Below are 18,411 nucleotides of genomic sequence, written 5' to 3' on the forward strand. Positions count from 1 at the left end.
CAAGAGATGGACAGTGTACACTCCAGGTCTCCTGGACTCTCTGGTAAGAGACTTGTAAGGAGAAGATGAGAGGGTCACACTGACAGGTGCTGATGAAGGAGAAAGTACAGTGGGAGACACGTGAGTAGTTTGATGCTTGTAACACTGAAAATGTGATTTTGTCCTGGGAAAGAAAAGGAAGGACAGAAGGTTGGGTACATGAGGCCATTGGAAGGAACCAAATTCTTGCTGCTCTTCAGTGACAGGTAATACTAATCTTGCATTGGAAATTAGTCATTTGGGATGAAATATAGCAGAGGACTGGAAAGAATGACAACATGCTCCTTTGCCATGTCTCTGAACTTCCCTCTGTATTTCTCTCCTTTGTACTTTTCCCTTATCATTAAGGGCATTCATTGATCTCTTCACAGTTCAGTGCTGATTTTCCCTTTCTCACTTGTCTCCTTCTCATCATCCCAGTCACTCAAGTACCTGAGTAGAAGTGTCAGGAGTACACACAGACAGACTCAAAATCATAGCAACAATGACCTCGTCAGTCCTGGAGATGATCAAGGAGGAGGTTACCTTTCCTATCTGCCTGGAGCTTCTGAAAGAACCTGTGAGTGCCGATTGTGACCATATCTTCTGCCAAGCCTGCATCACTCTGAACTATGAGTCCAGCAAAGTCAAAGAAGGGGAGGGCGTCTGCCTTGTGTGCCAACTTAGTTACCATTTGGGAATCTGAAGCCTAATTGGCATGTGTCCAACATAGTGGAGAGGCTCAGGGAGTTCAAGTCCAGCCCAGAGGAGGAGCAGAACGTGAATGTCTGTGAACAACATGGAGAGAAACTCCAGCTCTTCTGTGAGAAGGATATGGTGGCCATCTGCTGGCTTTGTGAGAGATCTCAGGATCACCGTGGTCACCAAACAGCTCTCATTGAAGAGGTGGCTATAAGTACAAGGTAAGAAGTGGGAGAGTGTGTGTCACAGAGCAGGAAACAGTAACAGATGGGAAATCTCCACTTGTGTGACAGGTCAATTACCTGGACATCATAGGCTCTGGGGTTGTTACATCATTCTATTTAGAATCCTAAAATGACATGATGGTTTATTCCACTTAATATATTAAAATCAACCTGGAGTACAAATATTAATATAGAAAAAATGTTTTGTAACTGTCCCTATGAATTTGAGTCAATTTTCAAGAAAAGCCAATAGTAGAACAGTTAATTTATTCCATCTTTATTGTCCTTCATTGTTTATGTCAGATTCATTCATACTACCTAAAATCCAGTCCAGTGACTTCCAACCCTGTAACTAGTAAATGATTGACATATAGCAGTGAACAGAGTGTGTATGTGGCAGCTGAAACATCTGGGAAAAGGGGAAAGAATTCCATACTGAGATGCACAGAGGCAAGTTCTGTGTTCAATCTTTGTTTTCTGGGTTTTTTGTTTTTTTTTTTTTTTTTTTGGAGCCCACATGTAAACTCATGGTGACTTGTTGACTGAGTTTTCTGTCCTGCCTGATTCCCGCAGTCGTTAAGTCCCAAAGAAATCACACAGATGTCTACATTAGTTATAAACTGATTGGCCCATTAGTCAGGCTTTATATTAACTCTTATATATTAGCCTGTTATTCTTGTCTATGTTAGCCACATGGCTCAGTACCTTTTTCAGCGAAGAGTTACATCATGCTTCTTCTGTGGCTGGTCAGGACTGCCAAGGAATGTGCTTCCTTCCCCCCAAAATTCTCCTGTTCTCATTGACCTGCCTATACTTCCTGTCTAATTGTCCTGCCTATACATCCTGCAAGGCTACTGGCCAATCAGCATTTATTTAAAATATAATTGACAGAACATAATTGACAAATTGACATTTGTCCCACACCATTTCCCCTCTTCTTTAAAAAAAAAAAGACCTCTGAATCTAAAAATCTTTGTTTAGCTTTTCTCCTGATCATAGTCCATTTTGGGGAATGTAGGCGTGGTTTTCCAGGCTACTTCCTGCTGGTTGGGGGTGCTGATAATCTTATGGTGAACTAAAGAAAATTTAGAATTATGATCAAGTACTGACTGGAGTATCCTGTGAGGCTTTATCATCTCAAGCAGCATCTTGAATCTGTTCTGGATGTAGAACTCTGACATCTGGGCCATCTGTTCCTACCAGAGATTTCTCAGGTGGTCTTCCTTGATCAAACCTGATTTTTCTTAACTCAGAATGAATCCATAGCCTCTTATATCCTGTGGAAACAAAAGTAAATCTTCTTCTCAAAAGTAACATACCTTTTGACTTCAATTTTGATGTCAAGGTATTTTCAAAATATCTATCTAGGATTAATTCAGCAGCATTTATAAATAAATATCTTTTAGCAGCTGTCGTTCTTTCCTCAGCATTCAAACAATTCAAAAAGAACAAATTAACACACAGTATCCAGACTCTCTATGTATTTTTTAACTTTAGGTGGCTTTATTTTAACCTCTATTTCTTTTATTTTTATTTTTAATTTTTGGCTTTTTGAGACAGGTTCTTTGCATATCTTTGTTTTGGAATTTACTCTGTAGATCAGCCTGTCCTTGAACTCACAGAGATCTGCCTGCCTCTGCCTCTAAAAAGCTGGGATTAAAGGTGTGTTGGTGTAGGAAGTTCTTCTGTTCATGTCTTGCTTTCATTGGTTAATGAATAAAGAAACTGCTTTGTGCCTGGTAGGGCAGAACTTAGGTAGGCAGAGAAGACAGAACTGAATGCTGGGAAGAAGGGCAGAGTGAGGGACGCCATGGATCTCCTGCCTGAGACAGACATTGGTTAGAATCTTGCCTGCAAGCCACAGTCATGCGGTGATACACAGATGAATAGAAGTTGGTTAAATTAAGATGTGATAATTAGCCAATAAGAAACTAGAGCTAATGGGCCAAGCAGTGATTTACTGAATACAGTTTCTTTGTGGTTATTTCAGGGACTAAGCTAGCTGGGCAGCAGGGATAAACAAAGGGACCCGCCTCCTTGTAACAGTGTATGCAACCACACCTTAAATTCACAGAGATCTGTCTGCCTCTGTCTCCCAAGTGTTGGGATTAAAGTTATGTGCCACAACACCTTGAACTCATAGAGGTCTGCCTGCCTGTCTCGCAAGTATTGGGATTAAAGGTGTGTGCCACCACACGAAACAACTCTCATTTTTTGTCTCAAGCCTACTGTGTGTTTCGACACAGTAAACCATTTAGAGGTATATTTTTTTTTGTCTTTGAATCTATCAGTACTGTATATCTCTCTCTTTTTCTGACAACATGAGTCTTTAATTTGCTAAGTAATGTGAGTGGGATTAAAGCCTTGGCTTTGACAGCTGAATCCAGCCCATTTGTTAGCTTTCTGAAATTCCAGCCTCATGGCAGAGGTACCGGCTTTAGCCACGTTTATTGTCACAACTCTATCTTATTTCAAGGTCCCTGCCAGCAAGCAAGCTTCAGGAGTGTGCTCACAGACTACACTATAATGCTCCATAGTCAGACCACTTGCCTGAAAGAGTCAGAGTTTCTCCTGGCAGGACAGTCCAGAAAGCTGGCATTTTAAAATAGCATGGCTTTTTTTCCTGCTAAGGATGGAAACCAAAAAGCATGCAGTCTGCTTTTCATCAACACTGTTTAAGTGTTTTGTGGCAGGGCCTCTTAAAGAGCTGCAGGGTTTTGCACCTAAAGCTGAGTCAGGAAGCCTCTCTTAAATGATTGCCTCTAGCAAGCAGAGCCCACATGAGAAAATGCTGCTATCAATAAGCCGTCCTTAACTCTATTCTTTTCTTTCTAGAATTACTTCCCAAGTTCTGTCAAGCTTTATGTGGATACAGGTGTCCACAAGTTGTCACCATTTGTTGGAGGGTTTCTGTCCTACCCGGTTGCTGCAGGAGTTAAATCCCAGAATATAGGCATTTGTCCCACACCAGAGACTGTTGCAACATGCACCAGGCCTGCAAGTGTTTGCATCAGATGGGATCCTCAAGATGGGAGAAGTGGGCACACAAGACATCCCTAACCCAGAAGCAATCTGTAATTGATAGCTACTTGTAAATGAAAACTTACTTTTCTCCAATGGAAAATCAATAGGGAAATGAACTATTTTTATAGCTCCCTTTCTCAGAAGTAGACTGATGACTTAACAACTTTAAGGGAACCCATATTTGGAGGTTCTTTCTCTCATAATGTTAAGTCTGGACTGTGGTGATATGTACAGTTAAGCCTTTATGTCTGACTTTGAGTGAAATGTTTTCATCAAAGCCTTTGCTATGTTTCTCTTAATCAGTAGAAGCAGAGAAATTGCTCTGAGAGTGTTTAAACCTTGAAGAATGTTGGGAATCTATACTTGGTGTTAAATGAGAGTTTGCAGCTTCACCAAACTTGGTCATAAAACACTTCTGGAAGACCTGGAGGTCTTATTTATGATTATTGCTAGCCATAGTCAAACAAAGCTGAGATTTGTGTAGGATATATCCTTTCTGATGTGGGATTTCCCTCTGTTTGCTGTGATTACCATTAATGAATAAAGAGACTGCTTTGAACCTATAGCAGTGCAGAACTTAGCTAGGCAAGGGAAAACTAAACTGAATGCTGAGAGAAAGAAGGCAGAGTGAGGGAGACGTCAAGAAGCTAGCACTGGAGACAGACGTGCTAAAACTTTGCTGGTAGACCATGACCTCATGGTGATGCACAGATTAATGGAGATGGGTTAAATTAATACATAAGAGTTAGCCAGTAAGAAGCTAGAGCTAATGGGCCAAGCAGTAATCTAAGCAATATATTTTCTGTGTGATTACTTTGTGTCTGAGATACTGGGTAGCCAGGAAATGAGCAAAGTCCCTCCTTGCTACAAATCAAAGGTAGCAAGAGCAAGATAACTTCATTAATTCCCAGCCCTATTAACCTTGTACATGTTTGGATAAAGTAACTGGAGTGAGCTACCTGGGTGTCAGCCCTTTCAAAGAGACTCAACCCACCTATCTGCTCCTTTGGAAAATGAAGACTTAACATATTAGTGAGCTTCTCTTTCTACTTAGGCACCTACGATTGATGGATGTCAAACAATACTGGGGTTTTTGTTTTATTGCTATGTTTGTGTTGTCGTTGCTATTGTTATTGTTCTTAGTTTTTTTTTGTTTTGGGGGGATTTTTGGTATTTTGTTTGTTTTGCTTCATTTTTGTTTTTTGCTTTTTCTACTATACAATTCCTTTGTTTTTATATTAAAGCTTGAGATTTTTATGGGCTTCCCATGAGTTGGAAACCTGTGTGCCTCTGCATCCATATGCATTTCTTATGTTTTTCATTTTGGTCTTTTTCCGGTTTTATTGTTTTGTCAAATTCCAAAGGATTCCTTATTGTATTTAATTTTATTCCCTTATTATTCTTTAGATGATTGCTTCTTTTTTGGCAAGAGATATACAGTGTATGTATCTGAATGAGGGGGATGTAGAAAGAATCTGGGAGGTATACAGGCCAGGCAATCTGTGAACAAAATACATTTTATGAAAAATTTTCAGTGAAGAAAAAATATTGAATACAGAAAAACACTACAATTCATAAAAAGAAAAGGAAATGACAAAAGAAAGTGCATGTGACCAGTATGGTAGGGCTTGGCTCAGTCCCAGAACTCTGGCAAGTGATGAGTTTGAGGTTGTACAGATCTACACAGAAATTCCAGGACTGCCAGGCCTACATATTAAGATCCAGTTTTTTTTTTAAAAAAGAAAAAAACAAAAACAAAAATAAAAGAATATACGTGTGTCAACAGCAAGGCGTATGATGTATGTATATATTTATAGGAAAGACCAGAAAACATAACAAAATTATTCCAGTTTATTGATAACAGAATCAAAGTAACCACTTTGTGCTTGGTGGGATCACTGACTGAGACACATTTCTGTGTCTTTGTGTGTTTGGGGATTGTGTGTGTCAATGCAAAAATTGATTGAGCTGAAGATGAAGATTTACCCTCTTTATGTGCACAAATCATGGAACAGGATATTAAAAAGAGAACAGTCTTAGACCTCCTGTCTTTCCAGAAGGATTTCTTGGAGTTTGGCTACGAGCAGCTGTCTTACTAGGCATACAGCTTGACTCTGCTACAATTCCTCTCCCACAGAAGCTGCTCCAGACTGTCCTTAAGATGCAGATGGCTAATGAGAAAAGATGTGACCAGTGGGAAGACGACCTTCAACAAAAGAGAGTTTCCTGGGAGGCAAGTGGGGATCCTACATCCTAAAAGAGTTGACCTGATGACTGGAAGGGACCTGGACAAGTAGCTCCCTGGCTCTTCATTCCCTGGGTGCTGATGGGGACAAGAGGCCTTGATTAGTCCTCTCTGCCTTTTCCCTTGGATCTGGGACTGAGCCTGGCTGTGTGAGGAGCTAATACCATGGCAGGGGACCTGGTGAGAATGCCACTGAGTCCTTGGACTCCTCCTGTGGTGCTTTATGGAACTCTGACTGTTGGGAAGATGCTTGGGAACAGTCACAGTTTTATTCTGGGGCTAGCTTCTCTCAGGGGTTCAGGGGCAGAATGAGGAGTATACAGACAGGAATAGGGATCAGGGACATCTGTGTGAAATCTGAACCACAGCCTTCAATCCCAATTTGGCTCAAATGACCATGGTAAAGGTGACCTAAGATCTGTGTTTTGGAATACCATGAACAGATACTGAAAAGAGACACATGCTTCCCAAGACTCACTTCCCAACCCAAACTCATTTCCCATGAGAACTCCCAATCAGAACAAATATTTTTTTTTGTCTCTCTGTCCCATTAGGACAGTCTGAATAAATCCCCCTTTTTTTAATCCTTGAAGAACCAAATACAGAGTGAGGTGGAAAACGTTCAGAAGGAGTTTAAAGGACTGCAGGAATTCCTGGACTCCAAGGAGAAGAATGAGGTTGAGAAGCTGGTGCAAGAGAAGGAAGACATTCTGGATATCCTGGAAGATTCTCAAACTGAGCTGGAGAAGTAGAGGGAGTCAGTGAGAGACCTCATCTCAGATCTGGAGCATAGCTTGCAGTGCTCAGTCATAGAGATGCTGCAGGTAAGTCTGCAGGAGGTCTGTCATCTGAGAGTCAGGACACCTGGAGGCCATTTCCCTCCCTCTGTGCTGCTGTGATCTCCCTGATGTGGACAGTATGGCTCTCTGGGCTCTCCCTGAACTTTTTCCTGAACCAGTTTCTCAAGCTGAGGAAATTATCACATGCCTGGATGGCCAGGGGAAACTGCATGTTTTAGTTTATCAAATAAAGTATAGTAGCAGAATCTTAGAGACATCTGTTGCATCATGGGTAGTTACTATCCTACTGCATTGTGAGCATGTGTGAAGCATATTCAACAGTGATTTGTCATTTCACCTGAATTTGAGATTAATTTGGAGAGTTTCACCCCCACTGCCTCTGATTCAGTGATGTGGTCAGTGAAAGGGGACTTGCCACCCAAGATCTCAGACAGTTTCCCTCCTCTGTCTTTGATTGCTGAGCTGAAAGGTGTCTTCTCTATCCTTGCAGGTATAAAGATTGTATTATATTTTAGAGCTACGGCATTTTCAAATACTTTAAACCAAAGGCATATTCTGGCAATGGATATCTCAGTAGGAATTTGTTTCTTTCATCTCAGTTGTGAATTTTATCAACCTTAGTAGTTCTGGTAACTTATCATATGCCTTTAATTTATTGGTTTCCATTGTGTTGATGTAATTATCATTGATATTACTCAGTTATCACCTATATTTAGATGGAACTAGACATATTTGGCTAAACTAAGCTAGTTAATGTAGGTAGTAACTACAGCCACCATACTCTACATGTCTGAAATTGCATCTCTTAACCAAAGAATCTACCCACCTTTTTCTTCCTCCAACCCCTGATGACCCAAATTCTAATCCTTACTGTTGTGAGGTCAATTTTTGTACGTGACACATATATAATTATATCACTTTCTGTTGCTTTTTCCTGTGCCTAGCTGGTTTCGTATAACATAAATTTTCTGGGTTAATCAAGTTACCACAAATGGCAATACTTCTAGCTTGGAATGTCTAATATTTTAACATTATATGGTTATCATATTATTTTATCCATTTTATCTGGTAATTAGTTCTCCAGTTGGCTCAATTTTATCTGCCATGATAATGACTCAGTGGACATGAGCATACAGATATCTCTATGAGGACAAGATTGAAAATCAGAATTCATCTATAACTAGAATGATAAGTTCTCCCCAGAATTTTTTTTGGTTTATGTTATATAAATAAAGTCATGTGTAGCTAAGCATCTACTGCCTGTGATCCCAGAACTTGAGAGTTTCTCATCATACACAGAAACAAAACATGAGATGCACACAATAAAAATTAAATATAAGCTTCCCAACCTACCGCCAGGTGTGCTGACTCACATCTTTTATCCCATTAGTGGGAATGCAGAAGCAAATGAAGCTACATGGGTTCAAAGCCAGTCTGGTCTATAAAATGAGTTACAGGCCACAGTTTTCAAAGTGAAACCCACAACTGCCCAAGGTGGAGACAGTAAGGAACTACAGAAATGCCCAGCTTAAAATGGAAAATATACACTATACCTTAAATTTAAAGGCACAGGGACCCCAGTCCTGTGCAAGTCTAAGCCACACCAAATTCAACTTTGGAAAGTGGACGTTCTTAGATAGTTCAACCACACCCAAAGAGCAAATGATAATTGGCCAAAATATACGCATATATGGGCAATCCAGGACTAGATGTGGTCTTGTATATCTTTCTCCCGTCATTATCGGGGTACATACACATACTTTAAGGTGGCCTGGCAAGTAATTAAAACTGCTTGAAATCTTTTCAGGAGGACATCTCTCCCTTGGGCAAGAGCTGATTCTTTCTCCCAGTGTGAGATTCCTGGAAAAATTCCCATTTTAGAAGGGGTCATTGCTTCAAACTTCAATCAAATTGAGAGACACACATGTCTCTTTAGATTAATTTCTTTTCATGTCAAGACAATTACAGAGAGATGTAATCACAGACTGCTTGTTTGTTTCCCACTTGCCAAGACCTGAAATAATCACACAGAAACTGTATTAATTACAGCACTGCTTGGTCAGCAGTTTAGGCTTCTTATTAACTAACTCTTACATCTTAAATTAACCAGTTCCTATTGTGTTATATTTTACCACAAGACTCATGGTTTACCAGTATGGTTCCAAGGCGGCTGTCACCTCTGACAGCTACATGGCATCTCCCTGACTTCACCTTCTTTTCTCCTCTATCTCTGCTTAGAATTCCTGCCTTGCCCTATTCTGCACTGCCATAGGCCCAAAGCAGTTTCTTTTTTAACCAATGGCAATAAAACATATTCACAGCATTCAGAGGAGAATCCCATATCAGAAAGAAAAAAGGAGACCAAGAGGTATGCTTAGTTGGATTTAAGGATCAGACAATCTTCTTCATTCCAAACACATTAAATTGTGTCTAAATGACTAAAATAATGTAGAAATCATCTTCTCAAACATGTTAGTTTTAAGTTAGTGATGGAGAGCTAACATGGAGCATGAATATGTCATTGTCCAAGTGTTTAGTTGTACACACAGTAAATCCTATGTAAGCTCTTAAATGATCATTTATTCATCTTTGTTCTCCAAAGTCATGTAGTACAGAAAATAGTCTCTTAGTTTACATATAAGTCAGGTAAAGATCCATGTATTGTGTGTATATCATGTCTTAGAGAGCTGTGGGTGACGGACCTTAATTCCCTTTTGACTTTGTCTCTGTATCCAGTGAGCCTGTAACCAGGATTTACAAGAACATTCAGTACATGCTATTAACTATGTTTTTTTCTTTTTCCCTGGGGTGTGAATTGTGTTTTAACAAGGTATGTTTGGGCTGACAGGGATGAACAGTCCTATTGTCTGTTGAAAATTATTTAGTATTCAGCTGGAATATATGTCTCATACGTTTGGAGAAATTTAGATAAATGTTATTCTGAAGTTCCAATAAGAAGGAGGAGGTGTGAGGAAGGAAGTCTCTTACTGGTTTGTAACTACTGGGGACATATTTGATTCTCTTTTAGGGGTCTGGGTAAGGGGAGTCACAGAGTCAGGCTCAGCGGTAGGAAGAAGCAAATGGAGCCACAGGAGCTTTCAAACTCCTGTCGTTCCATCATTCTGTCTGTGCTCTGTGCTTGTGTCTGGCTCTGTCTGCAGCTCGCAGGTACTTGATTCACAGATTCATCCTAGATAGGGTATGTATTCCTCGTCTGCAGTGTTCACAGAAATGTATACTGGGAAACATTCCTATGGATCTGTGTATTTCACATGGGGATAGAAAAGTGAGCACAACTGCTTCGTGTAAACCACACACTTCAGAAGGCTGAAAAGCTATGTCCTTGTGTGTAAAGAGTCACACCCAGGCTGTCGGCAGCACACTCATGTTCTTGTGTCCAAAGTTCTGATCTCCAAAATACCACCAAGAGAAAAAATTGATGAAAAAGAAAAAGGGGAAGGGGTATGGTGGCCAGTCAAAATGAGGAGGGCTTGGAGAATTCCAAACCTGCACTGCATATCTACAGACCCAAGCCCTCCAAAACAACATAGTTACACACTTGGGATTGGCTCAAGCCATAAAAGTTGCAGCAGTGATTCTCAGCATTACGACATCTGGTTTTGTTTGTCTATTTCTGATTGTCGTTGCCCTGTGAGGTCAGGTGTTGCTGGGCTCTGATTGGCTTCTCCCTATGGCTGGGACTGAGGCCAGACTCTAAGGGCAGGCTACAACTAAGGACAGGTAAGGGGCAGGCAGATACATCTTACTGAGTGACTGGGACTGCCCCGTGCTGAGGTCTGGAACTTCAGTGCCAACAATAGTTTGATAATCCAGTCTTTTTTTCAAAAACTGTCATCTCTTAAAAAGGAACCTGAAAAGTCAGAAGCTGGCCAAGAGTGTCCAGACTGACGAAAGTGTTTGAAGTACTGGCTTTCTCCGGTGGGTTCTCCACACTCCATGACTCTATCACCCAGGAGCACCTTCTGTACCCTGAATTTGGTTTATACTGGAAAACACAAATTTACTTATTTATCTATCCATTTATTTATTTGTTTCTTTCTTTGTGTCTCTCTGTTTGGTTGTTGGTCTGTTTTGTTGTTGTTGTTGTTGTTGTTTTATTGGCAGGGTTTCTCTGTGTAGCCTTAATGGACATGGAACTCACTCTATAACCAGGTTGGCCTTGATGTCAGAGATCTACCTGCCTCTTCATCCAGAGTAAAGGGATTAAAGGCTTCTGACTCCATGCCCAGCCCACATAAGATTTTTTAGTCACCTAAGTTTGATTTGTATTGAAATTCACTAATTCATCATTTCTTAAATGTCTAGAATGAAGGATACAAACTCAGGGAGCAAGAATTTCGTTGTGCAAGTGAGGAGCTCTGCTCCAGAGAAGTAAGACTTTCCCTACATCACATAGCAAGTAAGCAGGAGGGTTCATGAGTGTGTCTCTCATGTCTGCAGAGTTAGTATCTACCTGCTCTCCCCCTTCTCAGAATTCTCAGGAGAGCTCCAGGACCTCTATGGTCAGAATGATAGGGAGTGGTAGGGAGTCGATGGTGGTCAGAGGTCACACTGTTTATGTTGTGGATGTCAATCTTTTGTCCCTAGGAGTCAGAATTTAAGACTGAAAGAGCCCGATATCATCTGGAGAAAAGAGAGAAAGATCTTCCGAGCTCCAGATCTGGAAGGCATGCTGCAAATGTTTCAAGGTGAGAGCAGCTACATTCTGTGGTTACCTGGGGGACTCTAGGGGTGCCTGGGGCTACACTCTCTTGGTAGAGAGTTATGTTTCTGATCATGGGTAGAGAGAAACTGAGAGGAGCAGAAAGTGTGTCCCGGTGATGTTATCATATATAATGGACAGCATCATTCATCCTGTCCTATGTCACAGTTTCCAGATCTTCCCCCACTCTGCAGAGCACATTGACATAATATTCTGATTCTCTTGCTTGCATTTAATGCTGTGCATTTTGATCATTTCGGGCTATGCGAAGCCCAGCTCCACTGGGGTAAGGAGAAATCACACCATCAGTCCCTCTCATCTTGATGTCTTTCAGAGTTTATTTCTCTACTAATACTTACGTTTTATGTTACTGCTCCCAATATGCACATCGATCTGCCTCTCTTTGACATTAAAAATGGCTCTACCAAATTGCCTCTCATTTTCTTCTTCTCAGGTGTCCGCTACTTAAATCACAAATAAGTCAGTACCTTGTTTCTCATGTGACTCTTAATTTATATGTTTTATTTTTCTGCAGTTCACGTGACCCTGTGTCAAATCAACATTAAAAACATTGTCATTAACGTGGACAAAAGACAAATACAACATAGAAGTTGTTATAGAAGAACGTTACAAGTTTCTGAGTCCTATGATTTAGGTGTCCTAGAGTATCCAGCTATCCACTCAGGGAAACATTACTGGGAAGTAGACGTGTCTAGATGTGATGCCTGGCTCCTGGTTATAAATGATGGAAGATGTGCTCAAGCCCAGCTTCCTGCAGTGAATCAACAGGACGTCAAAGCCAAATATAATTCTGATGTTAACCAAGATGTAAATTATCAGTCCAAATGTGGCTACTGGGTTATGGGGTGACGAACAGGTCTGTGTATAATGCCTTTGAAGAGTGTTCTATCACCCAAAATGCCAATATCTTGTTCCTGTCTCTGACTCATACTCACACTCGTGTTGGAGTTTTCCTGGACCGAGAAGCTTGCACTCTCTCATTTTCTGATGTTTCCAACCATTGAGCTCTCATCTATAGATTCTATGACCGTTCTTTCCCTGATGCGGTTTATCCATATTTTAATCCTATGACATGTTCAGAGCCATTGACAGTCTGTGGGCCGCCCTCCTAAGCCCTCACCCATGTCTGCACAGCGCCCCTGTGTCTGATGTATCTATGTGTCTAAGCTCTGTGGGATCATGTTAACTTTTTCTACTTTTGACTTACCCTGTCAGTGACCTTCACTTCTAAATACAAACCAGTATTGGATCTTTTCCTTGATCCAGTTGCTTGTCTGTTTACGAGGTTATAGTAATTTATCTCTTCCCAGATTCCCACAGACAATGTCTCTTCCTCACGAGGTGAGCCTGTTTTGTGGTGCCACAGATGGAAGCCAAAGCCTTGTGCATGCTGAGGAGGTGCTCTGCCCCTGAGCCACTTGTCTCAGCTCTGCCACGTCTCCACAACCCCATTCCTCTGTCACTGACAGAAGATGACAGAAAGTTCTTCTCCAGCTTGTCTCTTACTTTTGAAAATACATATTGGAGCCGGGCGGTGGTGGTGCACGCCTTTAATCCCAGCACTTGGGAGGCAGAGGCAGGCGGATCTCTGTGAGTTTGAGACCAGCCTGGTCTACAGAGCTAGTTCCAGGACAGGCTCCAAAACCACAGAGAAACCCTGTCTTGAAAAACCAAAAAAAAGAAAAAAAAAAAAGAAAATATATGTCGGAGAGTCTAGACTAGGAATAAGCCCTTAGTGGTACATCAGTTTAACCACAATGCTGTGCTTCATCAAAACCTAAGAAGAAAATATCTCCAACGACACCCACTAAGACTTGGTGTGTTCTGAGCACCTTCCTCTGCTCCATTTCTGCCACTCCTTATAGCAGTGTAGCCCTGAATGACATCCTCAAAGGTCTATGTCTATGCCATTTTATTTTTGCATTTTTGATATTAATCGTGTTCCTATACTCTAGGTTGGTGTAAGAAAATAAATGTGGGGTCTGTCTTAAGTCCCCGAGGGTAAAAGCAAGGCTGCTGGCAGGGTTCAGTCACTCAAACCCACCTGTAAAGGGGCAGCCAACTCCTATAGATTATCCTCTACCTCCTACATGTGGCAGTGGACACAAATACAAAATGGATTATGTAAGTATTAAAAAGGGAATAAATTCACTGAGAATAAAACATCTACTTCACAGTCAGTAAATGGTTGTATGTTAGTTTGGGGGCAAAGATGCTGTACTGGGTTTCGATGCTGCAATGAGCAACTGGATAGGGCTGAGGGGGGCTAATATTTGACTTTCCTAATATTTGACTTTGCTAATTAGGTCCTGGAAAGTGTCATCAAGTCTACTCCAGTATGTTGTGTATATATATATATATATATATATATATATATATATATATATATATATATTTGGCTTTCGAGAAATTTCAGAATCAAACATGTCAGTTGAGTGTGATTGTAGCTCAAAATCTCTGAGAGATTTATCCTAGGAATAGGACCCTCAACCTGACTTGGGTTGGAAAACCTGGATCCACTTCATAGGCACAAAAGGTCACATCATTTTAAAAGCCAGCAATTCTTTTCCTCCCTGCCAGAAAGCTAGCAGCAACACACTTTGTTTTGCTAGCAGTCTGTTAGCTGATAAACTAAGGGACCTGCCACCTCTGCTGCTGCAACATTCCTGTTCCCTCCCTGCACTTCCACCTAGGCAGGCACTCTTTGGTATTGGAACTGATATAGGATATAGGAGCAGGGAAGAAGATATCTACATTACGGGATCCATTTTAGGGTTGGCAAGAGACTTGGCTCTAGAGGGGATCCCAGTTGTCCACGTGGATGTCCCCAGCTAGGTCCTTGGATTGCAGAGGAGAGGGTACCTGAACGGTCCTTGCCCCATTATCAAGCTGATGATTATCTCGAATATCACCATAGAATCTTCGTCCAGCGACAGATGGAGATAGAGACAGAGACCCTCATCAGAGCAACTGACTGAGCTCCCAAGGTCCAGTTGAAAGGCAGAAGGAGGGAGAAGATGAGCAGAGAAGTCAGGACCACTAGGAGTTGGTCCACCAACTGAGGCAGTGTGCCTGTTATAATGGGAGCTCACACTAAATTCAGCTGGACCCGGTCTGAATGAGCATGTGATCAAACCAGACTCTCTGATTGTGACTGACAATAGGGGCTGACTGAGAAGCCATTGATAAGAGCACTGGGACTTGTTTTTATAGCATTTTCTGGCTTTTTGGGACCCTAGTCTATATGGATGCACAGCTCCCTAGGCCTGGATGTAGGGGGTAGGGTCTTAGACATCCTATAGGGGAGGGTTCCCTGCCCTCTCTCAAGCAGGGTGGGAGAGGGAGGAGGGGATGAAGAGGAGTGGAAGGAGATTGGGAGGAGGGAAGGAAGTGTAAATAATTAAATGGAAAAATTTAAAAAAAAAGAAAAAACATTTAAAGGGGGATATGATATAGATATGAATAATTTGCATTGGTATGGATCTTGCTTTATTGATATAAACTTAAGGTCAATCTTGTTATATGTATATTTCTGCTCTTGATTGAGGAATTGTGATTGTGTAGTTCATTTAAAAATCTATAATTAGGAAATACAGGTTGTTAATGGATAATCATCGATAATAGTCAAGCATATAGTCATGTTAGTTAGATTTTCTAGTTATATAGAGATATATTTCAGTTAGATAGGCATTCTTCATATCTTTCAAAGACTATAGAATATGGCATTTAAAGTGTCTTAATACGTTGAGCGGTTCATGACAATGAAAAAAAAAATCTGTTCCTGGCAGCACCAGCTACTTCAAGAGGAAGATGGGCATCGAAGAGGCTCCCTATGGAGTTTGCTAGCCATTTGGGCAAGAAGCTGATCTTGCCTGGACTGCTTCACTGGACATGCAAAACCCACAGAGAATTGACTGTTGAACTTGTCAAAATGTGAGATGATCCTTCAGGGTTCCTGCTTCATAAAAGGGTCTGCAAGACATTCTGCAGGACACAGAAAACAGAAACTGAACTGTCTTTGAAATTTCCTGCTTCATGGAAAAGTCTGCTGGATACTATGGGCCTATGAAAATGGATACCCCAACGGTACAGAAGAACTTTGGTGACTGTAGAGGCAATGAGTTTTGAAAGTTGTTTACAATGCACTTCCTGTTTACTTAGGTAATATTATATCCTTCTGGAGTCTTTGATGGAGTTGAAGAATAGATAGATAGTTATAGTTTTCCATTGTTATGATAAAAGATAAATAGATCTAAATATTGTAACTTTAATTCTTTTTTTTGACATCTACAGATATTTATTTTTTTTTAATTTATTTATTAAAGATTTCTGCCTCCTCCCCACCACCACCTCCCATTTCCCTCCCGCAATCAAGTCCCCATGATGCCTGTTATATGTAGTTTTACTATGTTAAAGCCTTCCTTTTTGTTTAAACTGAGAAGAGGAAATGGTATAGGAAGTCCTTCTGTTTATGTGTTGCTTTCATTGGTTGAATAAAGAAATTGCCTTGGCCTGATAGGGCAGGACTTAGGTAGGCAGAGAAGACAGAACTGAAAGCTGGAAAGAAGGGCAGAGTGGCAGTCGCCATGGATCTTCGGCCTGAGACAGAAGCTGATTAGAATCTTGCTGGTAAGCCAGAGTAGCATGGTTAATAGAAATGGGTTAAATGAAGATGTAAGAATTGGCCAATAAGAGGCTAGAGCTAATGAGCCAGGCAGTGATTTAATTAATACAATTTCTGTGTAGTTATTTTGGGTGTAAGATAGCTGGGAGGCCAGGACAGAACAAAAGGCCACCCTCCTTGTACAACATTGGATATCAGGCCATCTCCTCCTCAGACTTATAGAAGTACATTTCCTGGTCTTGAGACTAGTATTTTTTAGTTATATATGCAACTGCCTTTATTACACACCTTGTTATCACAGTTCAGTTCTCAGGTGTGGCAGAAAAATCTACCTCTTTCAGACTGCAGATGAAATAACTGAAAAATTGATCCAGACATCCTCTAGTTTGTGCTAAACACACTGCTTTATTTCTACAGCCCATGTCTCTCATGAGGATATGAATTGTTAAGAGGCAGTCTTGTTTTGCTTTTCAAATATATTTTGTAGATATTTTTCACTAACATGAATCTGATTTTATCTACTCGATTCTGTATAGATTAAGTAAATATGTGTAATGAGTTTAAAAGAAGACTCACAGTAGAGGCTCATGACCTCAAGATATGAAGCTTCAGCAAGGGATTAGCTCAGCAATGGAGCACTAGTCCAGCATTCACAAGGCCCTGGGTTCAATCCCTGGAAGGGCAGAGATCACTCTAAAACAGGAAGAGCAGAAGCTCATGATTTCAGCACTGGGGAGGCTGAGGGAGCAGGAGCTCAGAGGTCAAACTAAGGTCTACTATAAGACCATATTTCAAAAGAAGAGGAGAAGAGGAAGGAAAAACAAGTATGTTAAGTAAAATTCAAATTGTGGTGGCATGTCTGCTTATCTGCCACACCTTCTGTCACTTATCAGTAGGTCAGAGAGGATAAGGAACAAATGAATTGCTTTATTGAAGGAGGTGTGTCACTGGGAGCAGACTTTGAAGTTTCAATAGATGTGGCCATTACCAATGTTCCCCACCCTCTGCTTCATGTTCATGTCCCAAGTTCTGACCACTCACCCCCTGATTCAGCACTGTATTAATCAGGATTCTCTAGAGCAGTGATTGTGAGAAGCTGCCCTGAACTGCAGCTTCCTCCATGGTGAAGGCTTTCTTTCCATAGGGGCAGCTTTCCAGAAGATCAAGACATTTTTAGATGATTGTAACATGAGCCTGAACAAGTAACCTGACAACTTCCTGTAGCACTGTGTCCTAAGTTCAGAAGTTCAGGAAGGCAGAGCTGACATAGGGGAACTGAATTCCTCTGATGGTAGAACCCCAGATACCAATGTGTTAGCCTCCCATTGGCTGGTAGTTATTTAGTTTCTCTTTCTCGGTTTCAGCCCTTAGTGTCTTAACTTTTATTTCTCTTCTAGTTCAGCAGACATCAGACTTAGGGCAGAGTCCTAGGACACTGTGGCCCCCATTTGCTCCTCTCCACAAATTCAGGATTTCTTGGTTGGTGTCTGAAGACCTCAGAGCAAATCTAGAGGGCAGAATTTGGAAGAAAACACTCTTTGTTCTGGTGAGTTTAATTCGAAACAGATAAGGGCCAGGAAAGAAGAAATGCTGACTCCTTGCTGAGTGCTGGGGTAGTGGGCAGAGGGAGGTGTGGCCTTGACAAAGAAAAATTTCAAATTGCACAGTTGGAGTAAAGCCAGAGTGAACGTGGAGGAAGGTCTTGTTGTGTATTAGTGTATTTACTGATGGTTCTATGTTATCAGTACCTTTGCTTCTGTCTCTGTAATTAGAAGTCCCAATTTTTCTGGAGCCTCTCGTACATTTACTTGTACTGTTTAAAGCCTCAAGTCTGTAGAGAATTCCCAATGTTACTTAAAGGTCATTAGCCTTGTCTACCTTTCCGTGGTCCATGTCTGCATGCATAAATGAAATTCAGACTAGTAATTTCTGCTGCAAAGAAAGATGATGCAGAAAAATCAAGACTTCAAGGCATCCCTTCGGATCCAAAAGATAATGTCTTAAAAAGAAAAAAAAAAAGAAGAAAGGAA

The 18,411-nt window shown here is 41.0% G+C and overlaps 1 pseudogene; it reads left to right on the forward strand.

Annotated features, from left to right (window-relative positions):
* Positions 1-514: 514 nt before the first annotated feature.
* On the forward strand, positions 515-13,166 carry LOC130879086 (tripartite motif-containing protein 30A-like; annotated as a pseudogene).
* The last annotated feature ends 5,245 nt before the right edge of the window (positions 13,167-18,411 follow it).

Source organism: Chionomys nivalis, chromosome 8, assembly GCF_950005125.1.
Source record: "Chionomys nivalis chromosome 8, mChiNiv1.1, whole genome shotgun sequence".
NCBI lineage: Eukaryota > Metazoa > Chordata > Mammalia > Rodentia > Cricetidae > Chionomys > Chionomys nivalis.